The sequence below is a fragment of the Dendrobates tinctorius genome, unplaced genomic scaffold, assembly GCF_039654945.1.
Source record: "Dendrobates tinctorius isolate UK_male_01 unplaced genomic scaffold, ASM3965494v1 ptg000232l, whole genome shotgun sequence".
Classification (NCBI taxonomy): Eukaryota; Metazoa; Chordata; class Amphibia; order Anura; family Dendrobatidae; genus Dendrobates; species Dendrobates tinctorius.
The window spans coordinates 15,622,332-15,635,873 of NW_027361899.1; positions in this window are offsets into that span (position 1 = coordinate 15,622,332).

Sequence of the window (13,542 nt, forward strand, 5' to 3'; positions counted from 1 at the left end):
CAGGAAAAAAAAAGCAACAGTGGAGGGATCATCATTGTGGAAAGAAAGCCATGGTAAAGGTAACAACATGGTGGAGAGGGCATCAGGAAAAGTAACATAGTAAAGGGAGCATCATGGTGAAGAGAACATTATGACAGGGGGAGCATCATGGTGGAGGGAAGATCATGGAAGGAGCATCAGGAGAAGTATCATAGTAAAAGGAGCATCATGATGGCGGGAACATATTATTTTTATTTATTTGGTAGCACTTTGCAGACATTATCATCACTGTCCCCAGTGCGACTCACAATCCACATTCCCTATCAGTCTTTGGTGGAAACCCACACAAACACTGGGAGAAAATACAACCTCCTTGTAGATGCTGTTCTTGGTGACACTTGAACCCCGGACCCAAGAGCTGCAAAGTCACCGCACTGTCTAGATGTGTATATATAATTACTATTAAAATGGGTAATATAATGTGAACAACACTGTAACGTAAGAGCAAACTAATTAAGACACTAAACTCATATACTCTACAGTCATGGCCAAAAGTTTTGAGAATGACACAAATATTATATTTTCACATGATCTGCTGGCCTCTGGTTTTTATGTGTGTTTGTCAGATGTTTTTATCACATACAGAAATATAATTGCAATCATATTATGAGTAACAAAAGGTTATATTGACAGTTAGAATGAGTTAATGCAGCAAGTCAATATTTGCAGTGTTGACCCTTCTTCAGGACCTCAGCAATTCTCCCTGGCATGCTCTCAATCAACTTCTGGATCAAATCCTGACTGATAGCAGTCCATTCTTGCAAAATCAATGCTTTTATTTTGTCTGAATTTGAAGGTTTTTGTTTGTCCACCCGTCTCTTGATGATTGACCACAAGTTCTCAATGGGATTAAGATCTGGGGAGTTTCCAGGCCATGGTCCCAAAATCTCTATGTTTTGTTCCCTGAGCCATTTAGTTATCACCTTTGCTTTATGGCAAGGTGCTCCATCATGTTGAAAAAGGCATTGTTGATCGCCAAACTGCTCTTAGACGGTTGGGAGAAGTTGCTCTTGGAGGACATTCTGGTACCATTCTTTATTCATGGCTGTGTTTTTAGGCAAGACTGAGAGAGAGCCCATTCCCTTGGCTGAGAAGCCACCCCACACATGAATGGTTTCAGGATGCTTGACAGTTGGCATGAGACAAGACTGGTGGTAGCGCTCACCTGGTCTTCTCCGAATAAGCCGTTTTCCAGATGTCCCAAACAATCGAAAAGGGGATTCATCAGAGAAAATGACTTTACCCCAGTCCTCAGCAGTCCACTCCCTGTACCTCTTGCAGAATATCAGTCTGTCCATGATGTTTTTTCTGCAGAGAAGTGGCTTCTTTTCTGCCCTCCTTGAGACCAGGCCTTGCTCCAAGAGTCTCCGCCTCACAGTGCGTGCAGATGCACTCACACCTGCCTGCTGCCATTCCTGAGCAAGCTCTGCACTGCTGGTAGCCCGATCCCGCAGCAGAAACACTTTTAAGAGACGGTCCTGGCGCTTGCTGGTCTTTCTTGGGCGCCCTGGAGCCTTTTTGGCAACAAGGGAACCTCTCTCCTTGAAGTTCTTGATGATGCGATAGATTGTTGACTGAGGTGCAATCTTTCTAGCTGCGATACTCTTCCCTGTTAGGCCATTTTTGTGCAGTGCAATGATGACTGCACGTGTTTCTTTAGAGAGAACCATGGTTAACAGAAGAGAAACAATGATGCCAAGCACCAGCCTCCTTTTAAAGTGTCCAGTGGTGTCATTCTTACTTAATCATGACAGATTGATCTCCAGCCCTGTCCTCATCAACACCCACACCTGTGTTAATGGAGCAATCACTGAAACGATGTTAGCTGGTCCTTTTAAGGCAGGGCTGCAATGATGTTGAAATGTGTTTTGGGGGATAAAGTTCATTTTCTAAGCAAATATTGACTTTGCAAGTAATTGCTGTTAAGCTGATCACTCTTTATAACATTCTGGAGTATATGCAAATTGCCATTAAAAAAAATGAAGCAGTAGATTTTGTAAAAATTAATATTTGTGTCATTCTCTAAACTTTTGGCCATGACTGTATATAGGGAAGTATTATAGTAGATATATTCTTGTACATAGGGGCCAGTATTATAGTAGTTATATTCTTGTACATAGGGGCCAGTATTATAGTAGCTATATTCTTGTACATAGGGGGCAGTATTATAGTAGATATATTCTTGTACATAGGAGCAGTATTATAGTAGTTATATTCTTGTACATAGGAGCAGTATTATAGTAGTTATATTCTTGTACATAGGGGCCAGTATTATAGTAGTTATATTCTTGTACATAGGGGCCAGTATTATAGTAGCTATATTCTTGTACATAGGGGGCAGTATTATAGTAGATATATTCTTGTACATAGGAGCAGTATTATAGTAGTTATATTCTTGTACATAGGAGCAGTATTATAGTAGTTATATTCTTGTACATAGGGGGCATTATTATAGTAGCTATATTCTTGTACATAGGATCAGTATTATAGTAGTTATATACTTGTACATAGGGGCAAAATTATAGTAGTTATATACTTGTACATAGGGGCAAAATTATAGTAGTTATATTCTTGCACATAGGGGGCAGTATTATAGTAACTATATTCTTGTACTTTGGGGCAGTATTATAGTAGTTATATTCTTGTACATAGGGGGCAGTATTATAGCAATTATATACTTGTACATAGGGGCAGTATTATAGTAGCTATATTCTTGTACATAGAAGCAGTATTATAGTAGTTATATTCTTGTACATAGGGGGCAGTATTATAGCAGTTATATTATTGTACATAGGGGGCAGTATTATAGTAACAATATTATTGTACATAGAAGCAGTATTATAGTAGTTATATTCTTGTACATAGGGGGCAGTATTATAGCAGTTATATACTTGTACATAGCAGCAGAATTATGGTAGTTATATTATTGTACATAGGGGCAGTATTATAGTAGCAATATTATTGTACATAGGGGCAGTATTATAGTAGTTATATTCTTGTACATAGGGGGCAGTATTATAGCAATTATATACTTGTACATAGGGGCAGTATTATAGTAGTTATATTCTTGTACATAGGGGGCAGTATTATAGCAGTTATATACTTGTACATAGGGGCAGAATTATAGTAGTTATATTATTGTACATAGGGGGCAGTATTATAGTAACTATATTCTTGTACATAGGGGCAGTATTATAGTAGTTATATTCTTGTACATAGGAGCAGTATTATAGTAGTTATATTCTTGTACATAGGGGGCAGTATTATAGTAGTTATATTCTTGCACATAGGGGCAGAATTATAGTAGTTATATTCTTGTATATAGGGGCAGTATTATAGTAGTTATATTATTGTACATAGGGGGCAGTATTATAGTAACTATATTCTTGTACATAGGGGCAGTATTATAGCAGTTATATTCTTGTACATAGGGGGCAGTATTATAGCAATTATATACTTGTACATAGGGGCAGTATTATAGTAGCTATATTCTTGTACATAGAAGCAGTATTATAGTAGTTATATTCTTGTACATAGGGGGCAGTATTATAGCAATTATATACTTGTACATAGGGGCAGTATTATAGTAGTTATATTCTTGTACATAGGGGCCAGTATTATAGTAGTTATATTCTTGTACATAGGGGGCAGTATTATAGTAGATACACTCACTGGCCACTTTATTAGGTACACCATGCTAGTAACGGGTTGAACCCCCTTTTGCCTTCAGAACTGCCTCAATTCTTCGTGGCAGAGATTCAACAAGGTGCTGGAAGCATTCCTCAGAGATTTTGGACCATATTGACATGATGGCATCACACAGTTGGCGCAGATTTGTCGGCTGCACATCCCTGATGCGAATCTCCCGTTCCACCACATCCCAAAGATGCTCTATTGGATTGAGATCTGGTGACTGAGGAGGCCATTTGAGTACAGTGAACTCATTGTCATGTTCAAGAAACCAATCTGAGATGATTCGAGCTTTATGACATGGCGCATTATTCTGCTGAAAGTAGCCATCAGATGCCTGTTCTTAGCTGAGAGGAGTGGTACCCAGTGTGGTCTTCTGCTGCTGTAGCCCATCTGCCTCAAAGTTCGACGCACTGTGCGTTCAGAGATGCTCTTCTGCCTACCTTGGTTGTAACGGGTGGCAATTTGAGTCACTGTTGCCTTTCTATCAGCTCGAACCAGTCTGCCCATTCTCCTCTGACCTCTGGCATCAACAAGGCATTTCCGGCCACAGAACTGCCGCTCACTGGATTTTTTTTCTTTTTCGGACCATTCTCTGTAAACCCTAGAGATGGTTGTGCGTGAAAATCCCAGTAGATCAGCAGTTTCTGAAATACTCAGACCAGCCCTTCTGGCACCAACAATCATGCCACGTTCAAAGGCACTCAAATCACCTTTCTTCCCCATACTGATGCTCGGTTTGAACTGCAGGAGATTGTCTTGACCATGTCTACATGCCTAAATGCACTGAGTTGCCGCCATGTGATTGGCTGATTAGAAATTAAGTCTTAACACACAGTTGGACAGGTGTACCTAATAAAGTGGCCAGTGAGTGTATATTCTTGTACATACGGCGGTATTATAGTAGTTATATTCTTGTACATAGGGGGCAGTATTATAGTAGTTATATTCTTGTATATAGGGGCAGTATTATAGTAGTTATATTCTTGTACATAGGGGGCAGTATTATAGCAATTATATACTTGTACATAGGGGCAGTATTATAGTAGTTATATTCTTGTACATAGGGGGCAGTATTATAGCAATTATATACTTGTACATAGGGGCAGTATTATAGTAGTTATATTCTTATACATAGAGGCAGTATTATAGCAATTATATACTTGTACATAGAAGCAGTATTATAGTAGTTATATTCTTGTACATAGGAGCAGTATTATAGCAGTTATATACTTGTACATAGGGGCAGAATTATAGTAATTATATTCTTGTACATAGGGGGCAGTATTATAGCAATTATATACTTGTACATAGGGGCAGTATTATATTAGTTATATTCTTGTACATAGGAGCAGTATTATAGCAGTTACATACTTGTACATAGGGGCAGAATTATAGTAGTTATATTCTTGAACATAGGGGCAGTATTATAGTAGTTATATTATTGTACATAGGGGGCAGTATTATAGTAGTTATATTCTTGTACATAGGAGCAGTATTATAGCAGTTACATACTTGTACATAGGGGCAGAATTATAGTAGTTATATTCTTGAACATAGGGGCAGTATTATAGTAGTTATATTATTGTACATAGGGGGCAGTATTATAGTAACTATATTCTTGTACATAGGGGCAGTATTATAGTAGTTATATTCTTGCACATAGGGGCAGTATTATAGTAGTTATATTCTTGTACATAGGGGCAGTATTAAAGTAGTTATATTCTTGTACATAGAAGCAGTATTATAGTAGTTATATTCTTGTATATAGGGGCAGTATTATAGTAGTTACATACTTGTACATAGCGGCACAATTATAGTAGTTATATTATTGTACATAGGGGGCAGTATTATAGTAACAATATTATTGTACATAGGGGCAGTATTATAGTAGTTATGTTCTTGTACATAGGGGGCAGTATTATAGCAATTATGTACTGGACATAGGGGCAGTATTATAGTAGTTATATTCTTGTATATAGGAGCAGTATTATAGTAGTTATATTCTTGTACATAGGAGCAGTATTATAGTAGTTATATTCTTGTACATAGGAGCAGTATTATAGCTACTATATTCTTGTACATAGGAGCAGTATTATAGTAACTATATTCTTGTACATAGGAGCAGTATTATAGTAGTTATATTCTTGTACATAGGAGCAGTATTATAATAGTTATATTCTTGTACATAGGAGCAGTATTATATTAGTTATATTCTTGTACATAGGGGGCAGTATTATATTAGTTATATTCTTGTACATAGGAGCAGTATTATAGCAGTTACATACTTCTACACTTCTACATAGGGGCAGAATTATAGTAGTTATATTATTGTACATTGGGGGCAGTATTATAGCAGTTATATACTTGTACATAGGGGCAGAATTATAGTAGTTATATTATTGTACATTGGGGGCAGTATTATAGTAACTATATTCTTGTACATAGGGGCAGTATTATAGTAGTTATATTCTTGTACATAGGGAGCAGTATTATAGCAATTATATACTTGTACATAGGGGCAGTATTATAGCAATTATATACTTGTACATAGGGGCAGTATTATAGTAGTTATATTCTTGTGTATAGGAGCAGTATTATAGAAGTTATATTCTTCTAAATAGGTGCAGTATTATAGTAGTTATATTCTTGTACATAGGAGCAGTATTATAGTAGTTATATTCTTGTACATAGGGGCAGTATTATAGTAGTTATATTCTTGTACATAGGAGCAGTATTATAGTAGTTATATTCTTGTACATAGGAGCAGTATTATAGTAACTATATTCTTGTACATAGGAGCAGTATTATAGTAGTTATATTCTTGTACATAGGGGGCAGTATTATAGCAGTTATATACTTGTACATAGGGGCAGAATTATAGTAGTTATATTCTTGTACATAGGAGCAGTATTATAGCAGTTACATACTTGTACATAGGGGCAGAATTATAGTAGTTATATTCTTGCACATAGGGGCAGTATTATAGTAGTTATATTATTGTACATAGGGGGCAGTATTATAGTAACTATATTCTTGTACATAGGGGCAGTATTATAGTAGTTATATTCTTGTACATAGGAGCAGTATTATAGTAGTTATATTCTTGTATATAGGGGCAGTATTATAGAAGTTATTTTCTTGTACATAGGAGCAGTATTATAGTAGTTATATTCTTGTACATAGCGGCACAATTATAGTAGTTATATTATTGTACATAGGGGGCAGTATTATAGTAACAATATTATTGTACATAGGGGCAGTATTATAGTAGTTATATTCTTGTACATAGGGGGCAGTATTATAGCAATTATATACTTGTACATAGGGGCAGTATTATAGTAGTTATATTCTTGTATATAGGAGCAGTATTATAGAAGTTATTTTCTTGTACATAGGGGCAGTATTATAGTAGTTATATTCTTGTACATAGGAGCAGTATTATAGTTACTATATTCTTGTACATAGGAGCAGTATTATAGTAACTATATTCTTGTACATAGGAGCAGTATTATAGTAGTTATATTCTTGTACATAGGAGCAGTATTATAGTAGTTATATTCTTGTACATAGGGGGCAGTATTATAGTAGTTATATTCTTGTACATAGGAGCAGTATTATAGCAGTTACATACTTCTACATAGGGGCAGAATTATAGTAGTTATATTCTTGCACATAGGGGCAGTATTATATTAGTTATATTCTTGTACATAGGGGGCAGTATTATATTAGTTATATTCTTGTACATAGGAGCAGTATTATAGCAGTTACATACTTCTACACTTCTACATAGGGGCAGAATTATAGTAGTTATATTATTGTACATTGGGGGCAGTATTATAGCAGTTATATACTTGTACATAGGGGCAGAATTATAGTAGTTATATTATTGTACATTGGGGGCAGTATTATAGTAACTATATTCTTGTACATAGGGGCAGTATTATAGTAGTTATATTCTTGTACATAGGGAGCAGTATTATAGCAATTATATACTTGTACATAGGGGCAGTATTATAGCAATTATATACTTGTACATAGGGGCAGTATTATAGTAGTTATATTCTTGTGTATAGGAGCAGTATTATAGAAGTTATATTCTTCTAAATAGGTGCAGTATTATAGTAGTTATATTCTTGTACATAGGAGCAGTATTATAGTAGTTATATTCTTGTACATAGGGGCAGTATTATAGTAGTTATATTCTTGTACATAGGAGCAGTATTATAGTAGTTATATTCTTGTACATAGGAGCAGTATTATAGTAACTATATTCTTGTACATAGGAGCAGTATTATAGTAGTTATATTCTTGTACATAGGGGGCAGTATTATAGCAGTTATATACTTGTACATAGGGGCAGAATTATAGTAGTTATATTCTTGTACATAGGAGCAGTATTATAGCAGTTACATACTTGTACATAGGGGCAGAATTATAGTAGTTATATTCTTGCACATAGGGGCAGTATTATAGTAGTTATATTATTGTACATAGGGGGCAGTATTATAGTAACTATATTCTTGTACATAGGGGCAGTATTATAGTAGTTATATTCTTGTACATAGGAGCAGTATTATAGTAGTTATATTCTTGTATATAGGGGCAGTATTATAGAAGTTATTTTCTTGTACATAGGAGCAGTATTATAGTAGTTATATTCTTGTACATAGCGGCACAATTATAGTAGTTATATTATTGTACATAGGGGGCAGTATTATAGTAACAATATTATTGTACATAGGGGCAGTATTATAGTAGTTATATTCTTGTACATAGGGGGCAGTATTATAGCAATTATATACTTGTACATAGGGGCAGTATTATAGTAGTTATATTCTTGTATATAGGAGCAGTATTATAGAAGTTATTTTCTTGTACATAGGGGCAGTATTATAGTAGTTATATTCTTGTACATAGGAGCAGTATTATAGTTACTATATTCTTGTACATAGGAGCAGTATTATAGTAACTATATTCTTGTACATAGGAGCAGTATTATAGTAGTTATATTCTTGTACATAGGAGCAGTATTATAGTAGTTATATTCTTGTACATAGGGGGCAGTATTATAGTAGTTATATTCTTGTACATAGGAGCAGTATTATAGCAGTTACATACTTCTACATAGGGGCAGAATTATAGTAGTTATATTCTTGCACATAGGGGCAGTATTATGGTAGTTATATTATTGTACATAGGGGGCAGTATTATAGCAGTTATATACTTGTACATAGGGGCAGAATTATAGTAGTTATATTATTGTACATAGGGGGCAGTATTATAGTAACTATATTCTTGTACATAGGGGCAGTATTATAGTAGTTATATTCTTGTACATAGGGGGCAGTATTATAGCAGTTATATACTTGTACATAGGGGCAGAATTATAGTAGTTATATTATTGTACATAGGGGGCAGTATTATAGTAACTATATTCTTGTACATAGGGGCAGTATTATAGTAGTTATATTCTTGTACATAGGGGGCAGTATTATAGCAATTATATACTTGTACATAGGGGCAGTATTATAGTAGTTATATTCTTGTGTATAGGAGCAGCATTATAGAAGTTATATTCTTCTACATAGGGGCAGTATTATAGTAGTTATATTCTTGTACATAGGAGCAGTATTATAGTAGTTATATTCTTGTACATAGGGGCAGTATTATAGTAACTATATTCTTGTACTTAGGGGCAGTATTATAGTAGTTATATTCCTGTACATAGGAGCAATATTATAGTAGTTATATTCTTTTACATTAGAGCAGTATTATAGTAGTTATATTATTGTACATAGGAGCAGTATTATAGTAGTTATATTCTTGTACATAGGAGCAGTATTATAGTAGTTATATTCTTGTACATAGGAGCAGTATTATAGTAGTTATATTCTTGTACATAGGGGCAGTATTATAGTAACTATATTCTTGTACTTAGGGGCAGTATTATAGTAGTTATATTCCTGTACATAGGAGCAATATTATAGTAGTTATATTCTTGTACATTAGAGCAGTATTATAGTAGTTATATTATTGTACATAGGAGCAGTATTATAGTAGTTATATTCTTGTACATAGGGGCAGTATTATAGTAGTTATATTCTTGTACATAGGGGGCAGTATTATAGTAGTTATATTCTTGTACATAGGAGCAGTATTATAGTAGTTATATTCTTGTACATAGGGGCAGTATTATAGTAGTTATATTCCTGTACATAGGAGCAGTATTATAGTAGTTATATTTTTGTACATAGGAGCAGTATTATAGTAGTTATATTTTTGTACTTAGGAGCAGTATTATAGTAGTTATATTCTTGTACATAGGAGCAGTATTATAGTAGTTATATTCTTGTACACTGGGGCAGTATTATAGTAGTTATATTCTTGTACATAGGGAGCAGTATTATAGTAGCTATATTCTTGTACATAGGGGCAGTATTGTAGTAGTTATATTCCTGTACATAGGGGCAGTATTATAGTAGTTATATTCCTGTACATAGGGGTAGTAAAATTATAGTACAGTCATATGTTAATGTTTGGGCACCCCTATTAATGTTAACCTTTTTTCTTTATAACGAATTTGTTTTTTGCAACAGGTATTTCAGTTTCATATATCTAATAACTGATGGACTCAGTTCTATTTCTGGATTCAAATGAGGTTTATTGTACTAACAGAAATTGTGCAATCTGCATTTAAACAAAATTTGACCTGTGCAAAAGTATGGGCACCCTTATCATTTTCTAGATTTGAACACTCCTAACTACTTTTTACTGACTTCCTGAAGCACTAAATTGGTTTTGTAACCTCATTGAGCTTTGAACTTCATAGCCAGGTGTATCAAATCATGAGAAAAGGTATTTAAAGTGGCCACTTGCAAGTAGTTCTCCTATTTGATTCTCCTATGATGAGTGGCATCATGGGCTCCTCAAAACAACTCTCAAATGATCTGAAAACAAAGATTATTCAACATAGCTTTTCAGGGGAAGGATACAAAAAGTTGTCTCAGAGATTTAACCTGTCAGTTTCCACTGTGAGGAACATAGTAAGGAAATGGAAGAACACAGGTACAGTTCTTGTTAAGCCCAGAAGTGGCAGGCCAAGAAACATATCAGAAAGGCAGAGAAGAAGAATGGTGAGAACAGTCAAGGACAATCCACAGACCACCTCCAAAGACCGGCAGCATCATCTTGCTGCAGATGGTGTCACTGTGCATCGGTCAACAATACAGCGCACTTTGCACAAGGAGAAGCTGTATGGGAGAGTGATGCGAAAGAAGCCGTTTCTGCAAGCACGCCACAAACAGAGTCGCCTGAGGTCTGCAAAAGCACATTTGGACAAGCCAGTTACATTTTGGAAGAAGGTCCTGTGGACTGATAAAACAAAGATTGAGTTGTTTGGTCATACAAAAAGGCGTTATGCATGGAGGCTAAAAAACAAAGCATTCCAAGAAAAACACTTGCTACCCACAGTAAAATTTGATGGAGGTTCCATCATGCTTTGGGGCTGTGTGGCCAATGCAGGCTCCGGGAATCTTGTTAAAGTTGAGGGTCGCATGGATTCAACTCAGTATCAGCAGATTCTTGACAATAATGTGCAAGAATCAGTGACGAAGTTGAAGTTACGCAGGGGATGGATATATCAGAAAGACAATGATCCAAAACACCGCTCCAAATCTACTCAGGCATTCATGCAGAGGAACAATTGCAATGTTCTGGAATGGCCATCCCAGTCCCCAGACCTGAATATCATTGAACATCTGTGGGATGATTTGAAGCGGGCTGTCCATGCTCGGCGACCATCAAACTTAACTGAACTGGAATTGTTTTGTAAACAGGAATGGTCACAAATACCTTCATCCAGGATCCAGGAACTCATTAATAGCTACAGGAAGCAACTAGAGGCTGTTATTTTTGCAAAAGGAGGATCTACGAAATATTAATGTCACTTTTATGTTGAGGTGCCCATACTTTTGCACCAGTCAAATTTTGTTTAAATGCAGATTGCACATTTTCTGTTAGTACAATAAACCTCATTTGAATCCAGAAATATAACTGAGTCCATCAGTTATTAGACATATGAAACTGAAATAGCTGTTGCAAAAACCAAAATTGTTATAAAGAAATAAGGTTAACATTAATAGGGGTGCCCAAACTTTAACATATGACTGTAGTTATATCGCTGTACATAGGAGCAGTATTATAGTAGTTATATTCTTGTACATAGGGGGCAGTATTATAGTAGTTATATTCTTGTACATAGGAGCAGTATTATAGTAGTTATATTCTTGTACAGAGGGGCAGTTTTATAGCAGTTATATTCTTGTACATAGGGGCAGTATGATAGTACTTATATTCTTGTACATAGGGGGCAGTATTATAGTAGTTATATTCTTGTACATAGGGGCAGTATTATAGTAGTTATATTCTTGCACATAGGGGGCAGTATTATAGTAGTTATATTTTTGTACATAGGAGCAGTATCATAGTAGTTATATTCTTGTACAGAGGGGCAGTTTTATAGCAGTTATATTCTTGTACATAGGGGCAGTATGATAGTACTTATATTCTTGTACATAGGGGGCAGTATTATAGTAGTTATATTCTTGTACATAGGGGCAGTATTATAGTAGTTATATTCTTGTGCATAGGAGCAGTTTTATAGTAGTTATATTCTTGTACATAGGGGCAGTATGATAGTACTTATATTCTTGTACATAGGGGGCAGTATTATAGTAGTTATATTCTTGTACATAGGGGCAGTATTATAGTAGTTATATTCTTGCACATAGGGGGCAGTATTATAGTAGTTATATTCTTGTACATAGGGGGCAGTATTATAGTAGTTATATTCTTGTACATAGGGGCAGTATTATAGTAGTTATATTCTTGTACATAGGGGCAGTATTATAGTAGTTATATTCTTGTACATAGGAGCAGTATTATAGTAGTTATATTCTTGTACATAGGGGGCAGTATTATAGTAGTTATATTCTTGTACATAGGAGCAGTATTATAGTAGTTATATTCTTGTACAGAGGGGCAGTTTTATAGCAGTTATATTCTTGTACATAGGGGCAGTATTATAGTACTTATATTCTTGTACATAGGGGGCAGTATTATAGTAGTTATATTCTTGTACATAGGGGCAGTATTATAGTAGTTATATTCTTGCACATAGGGGGCAGTATTATAGTAGTTATATTCTTGTACATAGGGGGCAGTATTATAGTAGTTATATTCTTGTACATAGGGGCAGTATTATAGTAATTATAATCTTGTACATAGGAGCAGTATTATAGTAGTTATATTCTTGTACATAGGGGGCAGTATTATAGTAGTTATATTCTTGTACATAGGAGCAGTATTATAGTAGTTATATTCTTGTACAGAGGGGCAGTTTTATAGCAGTTATATTCTTGTACATAGGGGCAGTATTATAGTACTTATATTCTTGTACATAGGGGGCAGTATTATAGTAGTTATATTATTGTACATAGGGGCAGTATTATAGTAGTTATATTCTTGTATATAGGAGCAGTATTATAGTAGTTATATTCTTGTACATAGGGGGCAGTATTATAGTAGTTATATTCTTGTACATAGGAGCAGTATCATAGTAGTTATATTCTTGTACAGAGGGGCAGTTTTATAGCAGTTATATTCTTGTACATAGGGGCAGTATGATAGTACTTATATTCTTGTACATAGGGGGCAGTATTATAGTAGTTATATTCTTGTACATAGGGGCAGTATTATAGTAGTTATATTCTTGTACATAGAAGCAGTATTATAGTAGTTATATTCTTGTAT